At 39.5% G+C, this 17818-nt stretch overlaps 1 pseudogene; it reads left to right on the forward strand.

Annotated features, from left to right (window-relative positions):
* The first annotated feature begins 482 nt into the window (after nt 1-482).
* The window catches only part of LOC132638376 (vacuolar-processing enzyme-like), a 66392-nt pseudogene continuing 49056 nt past the window's right edge, over nt 483-17818 (forward strand).

A 17818-nucleotide genomic window follows, 5' to 3' on the forward strand; every position in this document is an offset into this window, starting at 1 on the left:
GCTAAGGATGAAAATAAGACAAGTCTTCTATTTACAGTCTAGGGCTTTACACCAAAGGCCCAAAAGTGACAATTTGCAAAATTAACCCCAAACATGGGTCTTCATTCATTCAATGGTCATAACTTGCAAATGTGGCCTCCAATTTAAACCCTTGGCCTAGAATTGCATCCTTGGCCAAGATTTGCCCACAGTTTGCAAAAATGTCTCTCTTTAACATCTAGCCACTTTGAGAGGAGGTCATCTCTTGGTCTTCTAGGCCTTCCCAAGCTATTTCCCAAACATTGTAAGCTTTGGCCATCTTCTCTCCAAGCTCTTCCAAAGCCCCTTTCTTCATGAACATGACTTGCATCTCTTGGAGCTCCCTTGCTTGACTCCTAGTAAATGACATTGAGCTAGGTGGGGGTCATATCACTAATTCAAAGCAGTAAACTAGCTCCAGCTACTAACTTTTCTAAAGTTCAAATCATTTTTAGTGTGTGAAAATGGTTCGAAAAATTGGCGGTGCATCATTCCTAGGTGTACTTTTTGTCCTACTATCTTGTACTGCCGATGGTCGTAACATGCTAGAGATTATTATTGAAGATGACAATTCAATTGGAACTAAATGGGCTGTGTTGGTAGCTGGATCAAATGAGTGGTATAATTAGAGACACCAGGTGATATTTGCAATTCTTCCTTACAATTTTAATATTTTACTACTCCTTTAATCTCAATGCGGCACTATACAAACATATTTGAGGTTGAATAAGTTGATCTCTTTTTTTATTTCTCGGTTTAAACAACAATTATCTTTGAAAATGGTTCCGCGAATGGAGGATAAAGGGAGAAAATTTGGATGCGTAGGATCGAAATTGCAATTAATAGACTGCAACTTCAACTCTCAAACAGTTAACTAAAATATACATAGTGCAATTGGATTGCATTTGAAGACCGTATGGTCAAACGTTCGCAGTAAGACCTTCAAACTTAACTATTACACATAAATTGGAAGGGCCAAAGAATTAATGTTCAAACTACTTATTTCCCTTAGTAAACCGCTAACTCATATATGATCTAGTTTCATCCTCAATAACAATTCTTTCATCTCAGGGCTTTTACCTTTTTTCATCATGTGGGAGTTAAAATTAATTTATGTTTAACTATTTCTAGCCACGTGGGAAGGAAAGAAACTACAAAATTTGTCTTGTACATGGCGGAGGATTCTGTTCTTCTCTTAATGGGAGTTTTGGGTGTCATAGATAGGAGTAGAATACAAGCAGCTAATTAACAAATAACTTCTAATTCCTTTCTAATTATTTTCTTCCTTTGGCCTTATTTCAGGCTGATGTATGCCATGCTTATCAAGTACTGAAGAAAGGAGGTCTAAAAGTTGCAAACATCATCGTATTCATGTACGATGACATTGCTTACAATCCTAGAAACCCTAGACCTGGAGTCATCATCAATAACCCCCATGGCCATGATGTGTATAAAGGAGTACCCATGGTACATACTCTTACTCTCTCTCTCTAATATTTGTCAAGATATCATTACTTAATTCTTTCTTTTTTTTTCCATATTTTATTTGTGTTTATGAGATAGGATTACACGGGAAAACATTGTAATGCTGAAAACTTTTATGCTGTTATCCTGGGAATCAAGAGCGCTCTAACTGGGGGCTGTGGAAAAGTTGTGAACAGTGGTCCAAATGATTATATATTTATCTACTATAGTGATCATGGACTCATGGTAGTCCTGGTGAAATTGGTTAGTACTCGAGATCATTTAATTTCTGAAATAGAACATAGTGTAATTCTTCTGTTTATTAGCCAACTCCCATATTAGACTTGTTATAGACAGTCACCTTTATTGTTGATCAAATTAATAATGTTAAAAATATACACTGCCCGTACACAAAGTTATTAATCTTTTGTCATTTTTAGAAATGCCTGTAGGTCCACCTATCTATGCCATTGACCTGAATGATGTATTGAAGAAAAAACATGCTTCCGGGACGTATCAGAAAATGGTAACAATTGCTATTTCTGCTAGTTTGAACCAATTATATTAATGTATGGTCTAACTTGGTGTTATTTTTTTGTTTGGACGATAATATTTACATTCAATGTTGTTAACTAGGTATTTTACTTGGAAGCTTGCGATTCTGGAAGTATGTTTGAATATATAAGTAACAACAGCATCAAAGACTGATGAGGACAGTTTTGCTACCTACTGTTCTTTAGGTGGTGAGTGTCCTCCGAAAGATTACAAGAATATCTGCTTGGGTGACTTGTACAGTGTTTCTTGGTTGGAAGATAGATATATTTGCTTCATTTTTTGACTTAATTATTTCAGTATGGTTCTACCACGTTTGCTAAAATTGGAAACACATAGGAGTATCATTTTCATTTATTCTTGAAAGTAAAAGAAATAAGCAAGGTGCTATCGTTGACATTTTTTTGGCTGAAGGATGAGAACTAATTATCTAGACTTCTGATTATCCGGACACACCCACTTCTTGAAATCTTTATAAGAATTAATAGACCGTATTAGAATATGAAATGTATAATTCTCATCATGGATTCAAATAGAAAGCCCAAAAACTCGAATAATCGACTCCTAGTTTTGAAATTCTTCAATCCTAATAAAGAGATATTACGAGATAGTTTTGAAATTCTTCAATCCTAATAAAGAGATATTACGAGGTTTATTATTGGGACCAAAGTCATAAATTTCGAATAAATCCTAAGATATATGCGTGTGAAATAGAAATGATGGCTTTTCAACCATTTGACGTTTTAATTATATGTCAAATTAACTGCACTTATTCTACTAATGGCCAGCGATTTGCACGATCGGCGAGTTGAAACTTTGAAGAAGCAGTATCGACGAGTAAGAGCAAAATGATTAAATTTTACTAAGTACATTATTGTAATGCTGTTCAAAAAAAAAAAAAAGATTCTCTCTCATCAGACCCTCTCTCTCATCATAACGGCTATAAACCCAATTTGAGCGGTTGCTGACCACGCTCCACTTCATGGGGCAGCCCTCCGGCGTCCCTCCGGCGCGTGTGGATGCCCAAAATGAAACCCTTCTCGGCACGAACAGAACCCCTCAAGAAATTTTAAGGAAACAAGTCTCCTATGCACAATCTATGACAGAATCGCCTTGTTCCTCTGTGAATCTTATTCACCAAGAACAACCGACCAAGGCAAGGAGAACCACTCACAATGGAATGCATGCTGTGATTTTTAAAACCAGAGATTATTATGGGATCTTGGCTAGTCAATGCAAGAGAACTTTAGTGGGTCGATTCATCAAAAGTCGACCTCAGATAGATGCTATTCGCTCCCGATTCTCAGAGAAATTCTCGTTGAAAGGATCTGTCAGAATAGGAGTTTATGACAATTTCAATGTGTTCTTGAACTTTACCAATGATGACGACCTCAATGTTATCCTATATAAGAGAATGATTGAACTTGAAGGTATTTCAAACCTGATGAGGATCTGCCTATTGTGCCAGTATGGGCACTTCTATCAGGTTTGCCATTTCATATGCATAACTGGAACTGTATTGAACAAATTGTTAGAGATGCTGGCATACCGCTAGAACTTGATATTGCTACTAGAAATCTGAACCGACCTAGTATGGCGAAAGTTAGAATTGAAATAGATTTGTCGAAACCGCTAATTCATAATGTATGGGTTGGTGATGAAGATGAAGATTCCCCTCTTAAAGGATTTGTCCAGAAGATTGAATATGAGAATATCCCGAAATTTTGTAAACACTGCAGGAGGCTAGGTCATAACTTAGCTAATTGCAGAGTGATAGAAAAAAAGAGGCAAGATGAAAAGAAGGAGGGGGATCAAAGAAATGAATCTGGGAGGAATAGTATGGTGACAGTTGACACAAAGGAGAATGCTAAGTGTTGACACCCAATTTTGTCCCACCTTTCCTCCGAAATACCTATTTTTCGCTTCTAATATTTTGGCAACTTTAAAAAATAATTATTTGCATTTTTTACTATAATTATTAGCTTTTATTAATACCGGCATTTCATTATCCTGTCATTATCTTTTACTACCGTCACTACTACCATTATTATTATTACTATTATTATTATTATTATTATTATTATTTGTTATTATTATTATTATTACCAGTATTATCATAATTTGCGTTTCAGCATTTTTACTACCTTATGCATACGCATCGCATTTATTTCGCACAATTAAATGATAGCGTTTATTTATTTTCAAAATATTATTGCACGGCTATTACAACGTCATTTTATTTTCATCTAAATACAAATAAATACACACTTTATATTAGGGGATATTTTAGCACACTCAGTATATGATTAATTTAAAATGGGTTTCTTATCTAAATTTAGAAGCCAAATAAATTTCTTCCATCCAACCCAATATTTTAAAACAACCAACCCAAATCAGTTAACCCATTATTTTCATCCGCCCAGCCCACATTTTCAGCCAATTCAGCCCAAAAGAAAATTGACCCAGTCCATTAACCCACGACCCGGCCCAATTCTCATTTTAACAAAATGAAACCCCTAAGGGTTTCATCTCTTGCTCCTCGGCCGCACTCACCCTCCCCCTTTTGCTCTCTCTCCCGCTCCTCCTTCGTCTCTTTCTCTCTCTCTCGCTCCTCTTTCCCCCCACTTCCCGCTGTCCCCCACGCCTGTCTCTCCCACTTCCCTCTGTCCCCCCGCTCCTTTCCTCTTCCCGCTCCTCTCTCTTTTCTTAAAAAAAAAACGAAAACCCTAGCTCAAACCAAAAGGAATCCTATAAATAATCGTTGCTGGGTTCGTCGAAGAACAAGTTTTCCAGTGGCAAAAATCCCCTAAGCAATATTAGTACATCAGCTCTATTTCTGCATATCGAGTCAAAAAATACTAAGACAATTTCCCTGCTTTTCGTTTGCTCTGTTGTTGCCGTGAACCCGTGCCTCGCAAGCTCTGATTTGGCAGTCTTTCGAGGTAGATCGGAGACTCAAAGCCTCATTTCGCTGCACCTGAAACAGGTAATTCTCCATTCCCTTTATTTATTTGTTTTTAATTCTTTGGTTGCCCTGTGGTATTTTTGGTTTACTATTCCGTGATTCGAGTATGTTAGTTTAGTTAAGTTATTTTAGTTCGATAGACGGGTCTGTTTCTGTGATAGTCTGTTTGGGTGTTTTAAGCATGTTTAAGTAGAATGATTTGGTTTGGTCTATTTAAGTATGTGAGCAACTCTTCTTTATTTAGCTGATTTCAGTTTTAGCAGTTAAGATGTGTTCTCATGTTTATATGCTAAGTTCGATTCATGTTTAGTTAGATACGTTTCAGTGTTAGCCTGTTTATGTGTTTAAGCATGTTTAGGTATGATAGTTTAGTTTAGTTTTAGTAAACACCTTCTTCCCCTTATCTGTCTAGTTCTATTTAATCTCTGCTTGTTTGCTTTGGATGCTATTTGCTTCATTTGTATCTAGTTAGTATATGGTCATTGTTAGTAGTTGGTCTGAATATGGTTAGTATGCTTCAGGCCTTTACTGTGGTTATTTCTTTGATGGAATTTAGTGTGATTTAATGGTCTGATGTGTAATTTCTCTTTTAGTTCTGTGCGTGCCAAGTATGTATTTCAGCATTCCTTTTCCCATGTTGACCCCTTTTATTCACTCGTTTCCTTTCCGTTTTAACGAAAATAATGTCTCTCATGTTTTTAGCTTCTTTTTGTTGTTTTCTATACTTGGGTTAAAGTAAAGAAGGAACTAATTAATCTGTTACGTTTTCTTAGAACAATAATAGCTTTTGTCACAGTTGGATGCTAATCTTTATCTCTTTTCCCCTTTCTTTTACATGTACACATAGGAGCAAACAGAGTCTTAATTCGGGACTTTATCAAAACAAAGTCTCAAGATGAGACTCGGCACACCCATCCATAGAGTCATCTCTTTCCGCAATTCTTAGATCACATCGGGCAGGCGAAATTCGTTAGAGGCCGCCTGTAACATTTTATTTTTTTTTTTTCCTTATCATTCATTTTCTTTCATTCATTTTTATGATTGCTAATTTGTCTGCGTTTTGGATTGTGCGTGGCTTAAAATTAGGTGGAGAACTTATGATTCATGTAGGATTAGAAAGGGGTAGATTCTATCATTTAGGATTACCGCTCTGAACATTAAGTACTTATTTTCACCATATAGAGTTTATCATTCATATAATAATATTTTAAACTTTGTTAGCTATAAGTTATCTTTTTTTTTTTTTCAAAAGCTATTTTCTTAAATTTTAAACCTCAATTAATTAACCTAAGATTGGCCGGATAACCGTAGTTAACGGATTCTAAAGGATGCCTAACCCCCTCCCTTTAGGATAATATAGAACCCTTACCTAGAATTACACTGATTAAGCAGACTATTAACAGAGGTTTAGTTAGCTTTACCTTAGTTAATAATTAGGTGCCCTAATTCACCTTAAAATCAATTAGGTGGCGACTCCTTAAAATAAAACAAATAGGAATCACCAATATGTTGTACTCCGCTTCAACCCGGTTAAAATGAGGTATAACAGCTTGGCGACTCCGCTGGGGAACTTTAGGTTCTTAACCATAACGACTTAGGTTAATAATTATTTAATTGGATGTTTTGGGTGTTTTGCCTTTATTTTTGCTTCATTGTTTTCTTATGTGCTTTTAAATGGTTGTTTTATTCTGACAAATTTTCTATGTTACTGCTTTCCTTAAATTGGCATTCCGTTCATATTTCCTCCATTTCTGGAAACTTCACACTATCACACGTACATGCGAGGTGTGTTTTGCGCACCCGCAAATTTCTTCATAGAATCCAAATTTTAGGAGAGTTGGCGTATGCGCGGGGTGCCCGAATAACGGGGACCGCGTAGCCTTCTCATTCGAGTAGTCCGCTCGGGAACCTTGTGTCTAGTAAGCCAAATCTTAGAAAACTTAAGATAGAGCTTTGCTACCAATTTTATTAAGTCATGCATGCATAAACCTTAGGTGGGTCGATCCTAGGTATCGGTTCCACAATTAGGAAACCTACCAAATTGTCGACGGGTTTGCATAACCCAACGACCGACAAGCATATTATGTGTAACGCGATAGTGATAGAAGGATCCAAGCCTAATCATGACACTTCGAGTTTGGGAAATTCATTTTTTTTTAGGATGAATTTCGTCCCGCAGATTCCCAAAATTAAGATGGTCAGTGGCGTCCCGAGCAAGTTGAGGGTATGGTGGGAAGATTTAGAGTTGGGTAGTAGACTGGCGGTCACAAGGATGTTGAAGTTCCTCCCTTCGTTGTTTCAGATCACTCCGGACAAGCATATAGTTAGAGCTTTACTCCAATTTTGGGACCCTGACTGAGTGGTTTTCAAATTTAAAGACTTTGAGCTAACACGCACGTTGAAAGAGATAAGCTACTTCACGAACTTAAAATACCAAGGGAAGGGTCAGATTATCCCGCACAATCAATCGGGAAAGAAATTTCTCCGCTATTTGGGGTTGAAAAACACAAAGGAACTTCAATGCTTCGAAGATAATTGGGTATCGTTGGACTATTTATATGAGAGGTATGGGCGTCAAGACGGGTACAAATTGTTCAAAAAGGAATTTTCGTGCACTCCCGCTCATTGGCAAGCTAGACGACCCATCGTATTCGTTGTAGCCTTACTTGGGATTTTGGTATTCCCACGTGAATACGACAAGATCAGCACCTACATTTGTTCTGTGGCTCGAGCACTCTTTGAAGGGGTTGGTGGTGCGCAACTCACTTTGGTTCCAATGATTTTGGCGGAAATACTCCGGGCTTTAGGAAAGTGTAAACGGGGAAAAGCAAGCTTTTTTGAGGGTTGCAATCTTCTCCTCCAGATGTGGGCAATGGAGCATTTCTATCAACGCCCGAATATGGCAGATATATGCTTTAGTGAGTCAAACAAAATTGGTAGTTTTTATAAAAGGACGAAACCGTTCGTATCTCCGGTTGGCACTCACGATTGGTATAGGTTCATGGCTTCCCGAACGGGCGATCAAATCCAATGAAAGTATCCTTTGTTACCCTGTACCACTGCCTACATAAGAGGAAGGAAACTTTATTACATTGAGCTTATTGGGCTGAAAGGCCTCCTGCCATACGCCCCGATACGCGTGCTTCGGCAGTTTGGTATAGATCAAGTAATCCCTCTCCAAGTTGACATGAGCGGTTCTGAAATACTTTTTGGGCCGGACTTCAGAATTCCTAGAGCTGGCCTAATTTTCGATGAATGGGTTAACATTGATCCAATAAGCATTGGGGTTGGACCGGCGGGAGGTATTCCAGAATATCACGCATGACTGCACGAAGATTATGGTAACATAGAGCCTAGCCCAGCAGGCGAATCAAGTTTCGAAGACAAAGTAAATACAATTTGGATAAAACATGCTCGCTTAGGGGCCAGGGTTGTCACTCCCGAGATGTGGGATCAAATGACGAACATAATGCAATATTTTGGAAGTATGGGAGCGGGGCCTAGCAATGATGGAGCATCATCTTCAGCTCAGCCGCCAGCATGATCAAATGCAAATTTAGGCCAAGTTTAGTATTGCCTCTGTATTATGCTATCTTTGATGTCTTCTGGTTTATTTGATGTACTCGCTTTATTTTATTCAATAGAATTTGGCCTCTTTTATTTCCAAACTCAAATGTTACAATTAAACGGCTTGGATCACTCTATCATAATTCCGAATATTTGGCATTAGGCTTACCTCTGGCACAATAGAGGTCCCTTGCATAATAGGTTGCGCTCTGTTTGCTATATCTCCTTTTTTACTATGTGATTGGTTTGCTGTGCAATATGTGTTTTGTTTGCTATCCAATATGTGTTTCTTTCAATATTATTTGCTCAATGTTCGCATTATTTTATTTAAATCAGCAGTCATTCGCACTATACTAACACAGTTTTCTTCATTTTTAAAGGTTTTATCTTATTTTAATTATTCCCCCCAAAGGTTGATTCGTGTTGACTGCGAGCTGGCAGACCACCCGTACTTCACAAGACCAAAGGCACACGCGTCCAATGATATGAATGATTCAGGGGCATCCGAACAGACTGGCTTGGGACTCGTCACCGTTCCAAAAGACAAACCCGAGGCTTCCAGAGGAGAGAATGACGAACTCATTGCCCAACTGATGCAGCAAATAGCCAATATGCAAAGTGAGATTGAGCGACTGCGAAATCTCACCAACCTATCCCTTACCCTCAACACTCCTCCGCACGAACAAAGAACGAGCGCAACAATCCCACTGTCTCTTTCGCCGGTTGATCCGCTCGCCCCCAGCCTTTTCCCTCAAACCCTCTGCTTTGCATTACCAATTCACCACCGATCCGCTCACAACAAACCATCCCGTAACAAACCACCCCGCAACAAACCAACATACAATAGACCATCCCGCAATAAAATGACCCTCAATCAAACAACCCCTAACAAGTTAACTTCCAACAAGCCAATCCGCTACCTTTCACCACGCCCTATATTCCTCAACCTCCGGTTAGCCAAACTACCCCACTTACCCAAAACCTAAACATTTTCCTACAGCCGCCACCCTCAGTATTTTTGCCGTCTCTTCATCTCAACTTAGTCGCCTCCTTTGCTATGATTTAGCCATTAAACCCGGCGTATCTCTCCTTGGTTCGTCCCTTGTTACTTCGTATATCCTGTATTATCGTACAACCTCGCAAACATTCTATATCATCAGAAATGTTGCAAATGACATGGACTGTGCACCGCCCCTTTGGAATTTCTGCAAAAGGCTGAGCACCGCCCTCTTGATTTTTTTGCATGAGGCTGAGCACTGCCTTCTATATGTTGCATGGGCTGAGCACCGCCCTCTCAAAGTTTCTGCATAAGGCTGAGCACCGCCTTCTATATGTTGCATGGGCTGAGCACCGCCCCTCTCGAAATTTCTGCATAAGGCTGAGCACCGCCTTCTATATGTTGCATGGGCTGAGCACCGCCTTCTAGCTGTTGCATGGGCTGAGCACCGCCTTCTAGCTGTTGCATGGGCTGAGCACCGCCCTCTTGATGTTTCTGCATAAGGCTGAGCACCGCCTTCTATCTATTGCATAAGGCTGAGCACTGCCTTCTATCTGTTGCATGGACTGAGCACCGCCCTCTTGATGTTCTGCATGGGCTGAGCACCGCCCTCTTGATGTTTCTGCATAAGGCTGAGCACCGCCTTCTATCTGTTGCATAAGGCTGAGCACTGCCTTCTATCTGTTGCATGGGCTGAGCACCGCCCTCTTGATATTTATGCGTAAGGCTGACCACCGCCTTTATATGTTGCATGGGCTGAGCACCGCCCTCTTGATGTTCTGCATAAGGCTGAGCACCGCCTTCTATCTGTTGCATGGGTTGAGCACCGCCCTCTTGACGTTTCTGCAAAGGATGAGCACCGCCTTCTATCTGTTGCATGGGCTGAGCACCGCCCTCTTGATGTTTCTGCATAAGGCTGAGCACCGCCTTATACTATATTTAGCACGGATTGAGCACCGTCCTCTCGATGTTTCTACATTAGGGCTGAGCACTGCCTTCTCAAAACAGATACACTCTCTTTACTCATAATTATCATTTTAACTATCCAAGGGCATCATAGTCTAAAGGCATCATTTTCATAGCCTAAAGGCAACATTTCATGGCCTAAAGAATTTACTTTGTGTATCATCATCCAAAGGCGTCATTGTCTAAGGGCATCATTTTCATGGCCTAAAGACACCATTTCATGGCCTAAGGATCTTATTTCTTGTATCATGACCCTAAGACATCATAGCCAAAGACACCATCTTCATTGTCTGAAGGCATCTTCTTATTGTCTAAAGAGAGTTTGCATTATGTTTAACAATTCATCGTACTTTATAGTTGAGCACTAACCATTTTATCCAGCCATAAACAGGAGTCACCTCTCATCAAACGTTTCTACCCGTACCTCACACCTGAACTCAATATCGTCAAACCCTTTCAGAGACTTCTTTTCATCTCTAAATATGAACTACGCCTGACCTGATTCCCATGGTGGGATACGTAAGTGGCCCACATAGGCCTCGGTCACATTATTAGAAAATCTCAATTTTATTTCTGCTTGTAATATGAACTATGCCTGACCTGATTCCCTTAGTGGGATACGTAGGCAGCCTATATAAGGCTCGGTCTCATTATTAGAAGACTTCAATTTTATTTTGCTTGTAACATGAACTACGCCTGACCTGATTCCCATGGTGGGATACGTAGGCGGCCCACATAGGCCTCGGTCACATTATTAGAAAATCTCAATTTTATTTCTGCTTGTAATTTGAACTACGCTTGACCTGATTCCCTTAGTGGGATACGTAGGCAGCCTATGTCAGGCTCGGTCTCGTCATTTTTAAAGTCCCACATCGTCCTATGCCAGAAACTGGGACAAATTTTTAAGGGCATCATCACAAGCGACATCGAGAGATGTGAAGAGTTTTGGTCAGCAGACAGAGGAAAACTTCGGAGAAAAGGCATTCGCTTTGTTTCACAATGTGTCACAGTTCCAAGTTCAGCAGAAATTATTTATCACTATACACATATTTTACTATGCATATTTTATTTTGAAATAATATGATTTTCAATCAGATCGTTTTATTAGTTGGTCAAGACTTAAGAATGAGCGGAGGTTACAAGTCCAGACAAAGTTGGAGGCATGAAGCGCCAAGAGCCAGATCTTCAAAGTCAACACGAATCAACCCCCTCCCAAAACTTACAAATTTTCTTTGGATGCAGATTTCCAAGTTGCGGAAGCTAAAATATGTACAGCCTTGCAAGGATGGCACGTTGAACGGTTTGAGCTTTCTTATAACAATTATGCTTCTCGAGTATCAACAATTTTCAAGATTTGCAATGAATTAATGCTTTAGTCTTGCGAAAATTCTTTCAAACGTATCGATGCACAAATTTTTCCTATTGCTTTGAAATACCCCGCACTGCACATGTATTACTACTTTCAAATGCACCACATATATATTGCTTTATTATTTTCAAATGCCTTGTGAATGCTCGCAAGTACACCGCACATGCATTGCTTTATTATTTTCAAATGCTCTGCGTATGCTCGCAGACGCATTGCACCGCACCTGCATTGCTTTATTATTTTCAAATGCTCTGCGTATGCTCGCAGATGCATTGCACCGCACCTGCATTGCTTTATTATTTTCAAATGCTCTGCATATGCTCGCAGATGCATTGTACCGCACCCGCATTGTTTTATTATTTTCAAATGCCCTGCGTATGCTCGCAGACGCATTGCACCGCACCTGCATTGCTTTATTATTTTCAAATGCACTACGTATGCTCGCAGACGCATTGCACCGCACCCGCCGTGCTTTATTATTTTCAAATGCCCTGCGTATGCTCGCAGACGCATTGCACCGCACCTGCATTGCTTTATTATTTTCAAATGCCCTGCGTATGCTCGCAGACGCATTTCACCGCACCCGCATTGCTTTATTATTTTCAAATGCCCTGCGTATGCTCGAAGACGCATTGCACCGCACCCGTATTGCTTTATTATTTTCAAATGCTCTGCGTATGCTCGCAGACGCATTGCACCGCACCTGCATTGCTTTGTTATTTTCAAATGCCCTGCGTATGCTCGCAGACGCATTGCACCGCACCTGCATTGCTTTATTATTTTCAAATGCCCTGCGTATGCTCGCAGACGCATTGCACCACACCCGTATTGCTTTATTATTTTCAAATGCCCTGCGTATGCTCGCAGACGCATTGCACCGCACCCGCATTGCTTTATTATTTTCAAATGCCCTGGGTATGCTCGCAGACGCATTGCACCGCACCCACATTGCTTTATTATTTTCAAATGCCCTGCGTATGCTCGCAGACGCATTGCTTTATTATTTTCAAATGCCCTGTGTATGCTCGTAGACGCATTGCACCGCACCCGCATCGCTTTATTATTTTCAAATGCCCTGCGTATGCTCGCAGACGCATTGCACCGCACATGTATCGCTTTATTATGTTCAAATGCCCTGCGCATGCTCGCAGATGCATTGCACCGCACCTGCATCGCTCTATTATTTTCAAATGCCCTGCGTATGCTCGCAGACACATTGCACCGTACCTGCATTGCTTTATTGTTTTCAAATGCCCTGCGTATGATCGCAGAAGCATTGGCACCGCACCTGCAGTGCTTTATTATTTTCAAATGCTCTGCGTATGCTCGCAGACGCATTGCACCGCACACATGCATTGCTTTATTAATGCTCTGCGTACGCTCGCAGATGCATTGCACCGCACCTGCATTGCTTTATTGTTTTCAAATGCCCTGCGTATGCTCGCAGACGCATTGCACCGCACCCGCATTGCTTTATTATTTTCAAGTGCTCTGCGTATGGTCGCAGACGCATCGCACCGCACCTGCACTATTTTCAAATGCTCTGCGTATGCTCGCAGACGCACCTGCATTGCTTTATTATTTTCAAATGCTCTGCGTATGCTCGCAGACGCATTGCACCGCACACATGCATTGCTTTATTATTTTTTCAAATACCCTGCGTATGCTCGTAGACGCACCTCACCGCACCTTCATTGCTTTATTACCTTCAAGTGCCTTGCGAATGCTCGCAAATGCACCGCACCTGCATTGCTTTATTATTTTTCAAATGTCCTGCGTATGCTCACAGACGCACCGCACATGCATTACATTATTATTTTCGAATGCCCTGCAAACGCACCGCATTATGCCGGCTTAGAAAGCCTCATTTTTCATAAATCTGTCGAGTTTAAATAGCCCCTCCGGTTTAAGGCTTCATTAATCATCGCCAAATAGGCATCATTCTCATGAATCATCGGCCTAGAACCTCATTTGCATTAACCTCAGCAAAGGCTATCATTTATTTAAACCATTGCAGCTTTTTATTGGATTATTTGCATCGCTTTACTTTCAATATTTATTTTTACTGACAATTTTATGTAGCTTAAGTTTCGTAGGAGCTTTAGCGCAACGTGGAACTATTCCTTCGGCAGCGAACTGGGGCAATGCGTTGGGAAGGGTAAGCAGACTTCCCGACAAGGGTCAAAGATCTACCTCGAACACTCGCCTCCAACTCCAAATATCCCGCTCACATTCCAGCAGAATTTTCGAGTTCTACCATAATACCCAGTGCCATCATAATTCGACACTGGGACAATATTTTGCAAAGATTCGCACCAATCGGGATTTGTTATTCATAGGGGTCGTAGTCATCCCAGAACTACACACGGCCTGATTCTCATGCAGCCCGAGATATGTAGGCAACTCGGAGACCGGAGTTCGGCCGTAATCCTCTCAAATTTTTCTTTACCGTTAGTCCTCCAAAATCCTTTAGCCGGGACAAAATAGGCTACTAAGTCAACGTCTTTGCCCGAAAATTCTTTCATCATTACCGGGCAAAGAGGGACAAGTTGTTGACACCCAATTTTGTCCCACCTTTCCTCCGAAATACCTATTTTTTGCTTCTAATATTTTGGCAACTTTAAAAAATAATTATTTGCATTTTTTACTATAATTATTAGCTTTTATTAATACCGGCATTTCATTATCCTGTCATTATCTTTTACTACCGTCACTACTACCATTATTATTATTATTATTATTATTATTATTATTATTACTATTATTATTATTATTCTTATTATTATTTGTTATTATTATTATTACCAGTATTATCATAATTTGCGTTTCAGCATTTTTACTACCTTATGCATACGCATCGCATTTATTTCGCACAATTAAATGATAGCGTTTATTTATCTTCAAAATATTATATCACGACTATTACAACGTCATTTTATTTTCATCTAAATACTAATAAATACACACTTTATATTAGGGGATATTTTAGCACACTCAGTATATGATTAATTTAAAATGGGTTTCTTATCTAAATTTAGAAGCCAAATAAATTTCTTCCATCCAGCCCAATATTTTAAAACAACCAACCCAAATCAGTTAACCCATTATTTTCATCCGCCCAACCCACATTTTCAGCCAATTCATCCCAAAAGAAAATTGACCCAGTCCATTAACCCACGACCCAACCCAATTCTCATTTTAACAAAATGAAACCCCTAAGGGTTTCATCTCTTGCTCCTCGGCCGCACTCACCCTCCCCCTTTTGCTCTCTCTCCCGCTCCTCCTTCATCTCTCTCTCTCTCTCGCTCCTCTTTCCCCCCACTTCCCGCTGTCCCCCACGCCTGTCTCTCCCACTTCCCTCTGTCCCCCCGCTCCTTTCCTCTTCCCGCTCCTCTTTCTCTTCTTAAAAAAAAAAACGAAAACCCTAGCTCAAACCAAAAGGAATCCTATAAATAATTGTTGCTGGGTTCATTGAAGAACAAGTTTTCCAGTGGCAAAAATCCCCTAAGCAATATTAGTACATCAGCTCTATTTCTGCATATCGAGTCAAAAAATACTAAGACAATTTCCCTGCTTTTCGTTTGCTCTGTTGTTGCTGTGAACCCGTGCCTCGCAAGCTCTGATTTGGCAGTCTTTCGAGGTAGATCGGAGACTCAAAGCCTCACTTCGCTGCACCCGAAGCAGGTAATTCTCCATTCCCTTTATTTATTTGTTTTTCATTCTTTGGTTGCCCTGTGGTATTTTTGGTTTACTATTCCGTGATTCGAGTATGTTAGTTTAGTTAAGTTATTTTAATTCGATAGACGGGTCTGTTTCTGTGATAGTCTATTTGGGTGTTTTAAGCATGTTTAAGTAGAATGATTTGGTTTGGTCTATTTAAGTATGTGAGCAACTCTTCTTTATTTATCTGATTTCAGTTTTAGCAGTTAAGATGTGTTCTCATGTTTATATGCTAAGTTCGATTCATGTTTAGTTAGATATGTTTCAGTGTTAGCCTGTTTATGTGTTTAAGCATGTTTAGGTATGATAGTTTAGTTTAGTTTTAGTAAACACCTTCTTCCCCTTTTCTGTCTAGTTCTATTTAATCTCTGCTTGTTTGCTTTGGATGCTATTTGCTTCATTTGTATCTAGTTAGTATATGGTCATTGTTAGTAGTTGGTCTGAATATGGTTAGTATGCTTCAGGCCTTTACTGTGGTTATTTCTTTGATGGAATTTAGTGTGATTTAATGGTCTGATGTGTAATTTCTCTTTTAGTTTTGTGCGTGCCAAGTATGTATTTTCAGCATTCCTTTTCCCATGTTGACCCCTTTTATTCACTCGTTTCCTTTCCGTTTTAACGAAAATAATGTCGCTCATGTTTTTAGCTTCTTTTTGTTGTTTTCTATACTTGGGTTAAAGTAAAGAAGGAACTAATTAATCTGTTACTTTTTCTTAGAACAATAATAGATTTTGTCACAGTTGGATCCTAATCTTTGTCTCTTTTCCCCTTTCTTTTACATGTACACATCGGAGCAAACGGAGTCTTAATTCGGGACTTTATCAAAACAAAGTCTCAAGATGAGACTCGGCACACCCATCCATAGAGTCATCTCGTTCCGCAATTCTTAGATCACATCGGGCAGGCGAAATTCGTTAGAGGCCGCCTGTAACATTTTATTCTTTTTTTTTCCTTATCATTCATTTTCTTTCATTCATTTTTATGATTGCTAATTTGTCTGCGTTTTGGATTGTGCGTGGCTTAAAATTAGGTGGAGAACCTATGATTCATGTAGGATTAGAAAGGGGTAGATTCTATCATTTAGAATTACCGCTCTGAACATTAAGTACTTATTTTCACCATATAGAGTTCATCATTCATATAATAATATTTTAAACTTTGTTAGCTATAAGTTATTATTATTTTTTTCAAAAGCTATTTTCTTAAATTTTAAACCTCAATTAATTAACCTAAGATTGGCCGGATAACCGTAGTTAACGGATTCTAAAGGATGCCTAACCCCTTTAGGATAATATAGAACCCTTACCTAGAATCACACTGATTAAGCAGACTATTAACGGAGGTTTAGTTAGCTTTACCTTAGTTAATAATTAGGTGCCCTAATTCACCTTAAAATCAATTAGGTGGCGACTCCTTAAAATAAAACAAATAGGAATCACCAATATGTTGTACTACGCTTCAACCCGGTTAAAATGGGGTATAACACTAAGTTTCCTACTAACAGTGAAAAACAAAAGGAGAGAGGCAGAGATCAGCAGAAAAATCGACATGCCAATAACCCCAAAAGAAGGGGCCAGAGTGAACCTCCAAAGGAGTACAAACCTACAGGAGCTGTGTTTGGAATTGATAAACCTCATCCTACAAATGAGACTGTGAACAACAAGAAAAGAAGATCTCCGAGGATAATATAGAAAAGGAAAATATGAGCACTGATGATGGACAGGAACAAATCAATGAGAATAGAAAGGAACAAAGTGTTCAAATTATCAAAGCCAGCAGTGAAAATCAGGAAACTAATGACACTGGTGAGGAACAAAATGGCCAAAATGTCAAAACCAATACCATGGATGATAGAAACGTGAATGACAGTCAGGATATCAATAATTCTAAGACTAATGGAAACAAGGAGGATCAAAATAAGAATCCTAAGCCTACAGAACAATTGGATGATATAACAGTGGCAAATGATATTGATAAGAATAGGGAGGATCAGGTTTTTATCATTAAGGACCACAATGAGCTACATGTGGATTTATATGTAGATGAATGGCAAGAGATAAGAGGAAAAAACGTTGTTAGAAGAACCAAAAATACTACTAACAAAGCTCAGAATGTCAACCAGGAAAGCAATCAACAACAATTACTCCAGGAACAAAGTACTCCCAAGACGCTAAACAGTTTTGATATTCTAAGGGATAAG

This window comes from Lycium barbarum, chromosome 4, assembly GCF_019175385.1.
Source record: "Lycium barbarum isolate Lr01 chromosome 4, ASM1917538v2, whole genome shotgun sequence".
Lineage (NCBI taxonomy): Eukaryota > Viridiplantae > Streptophyta > Magnoliopsida > Solanales > Solanaceae > Lycium > Lycium barbarum.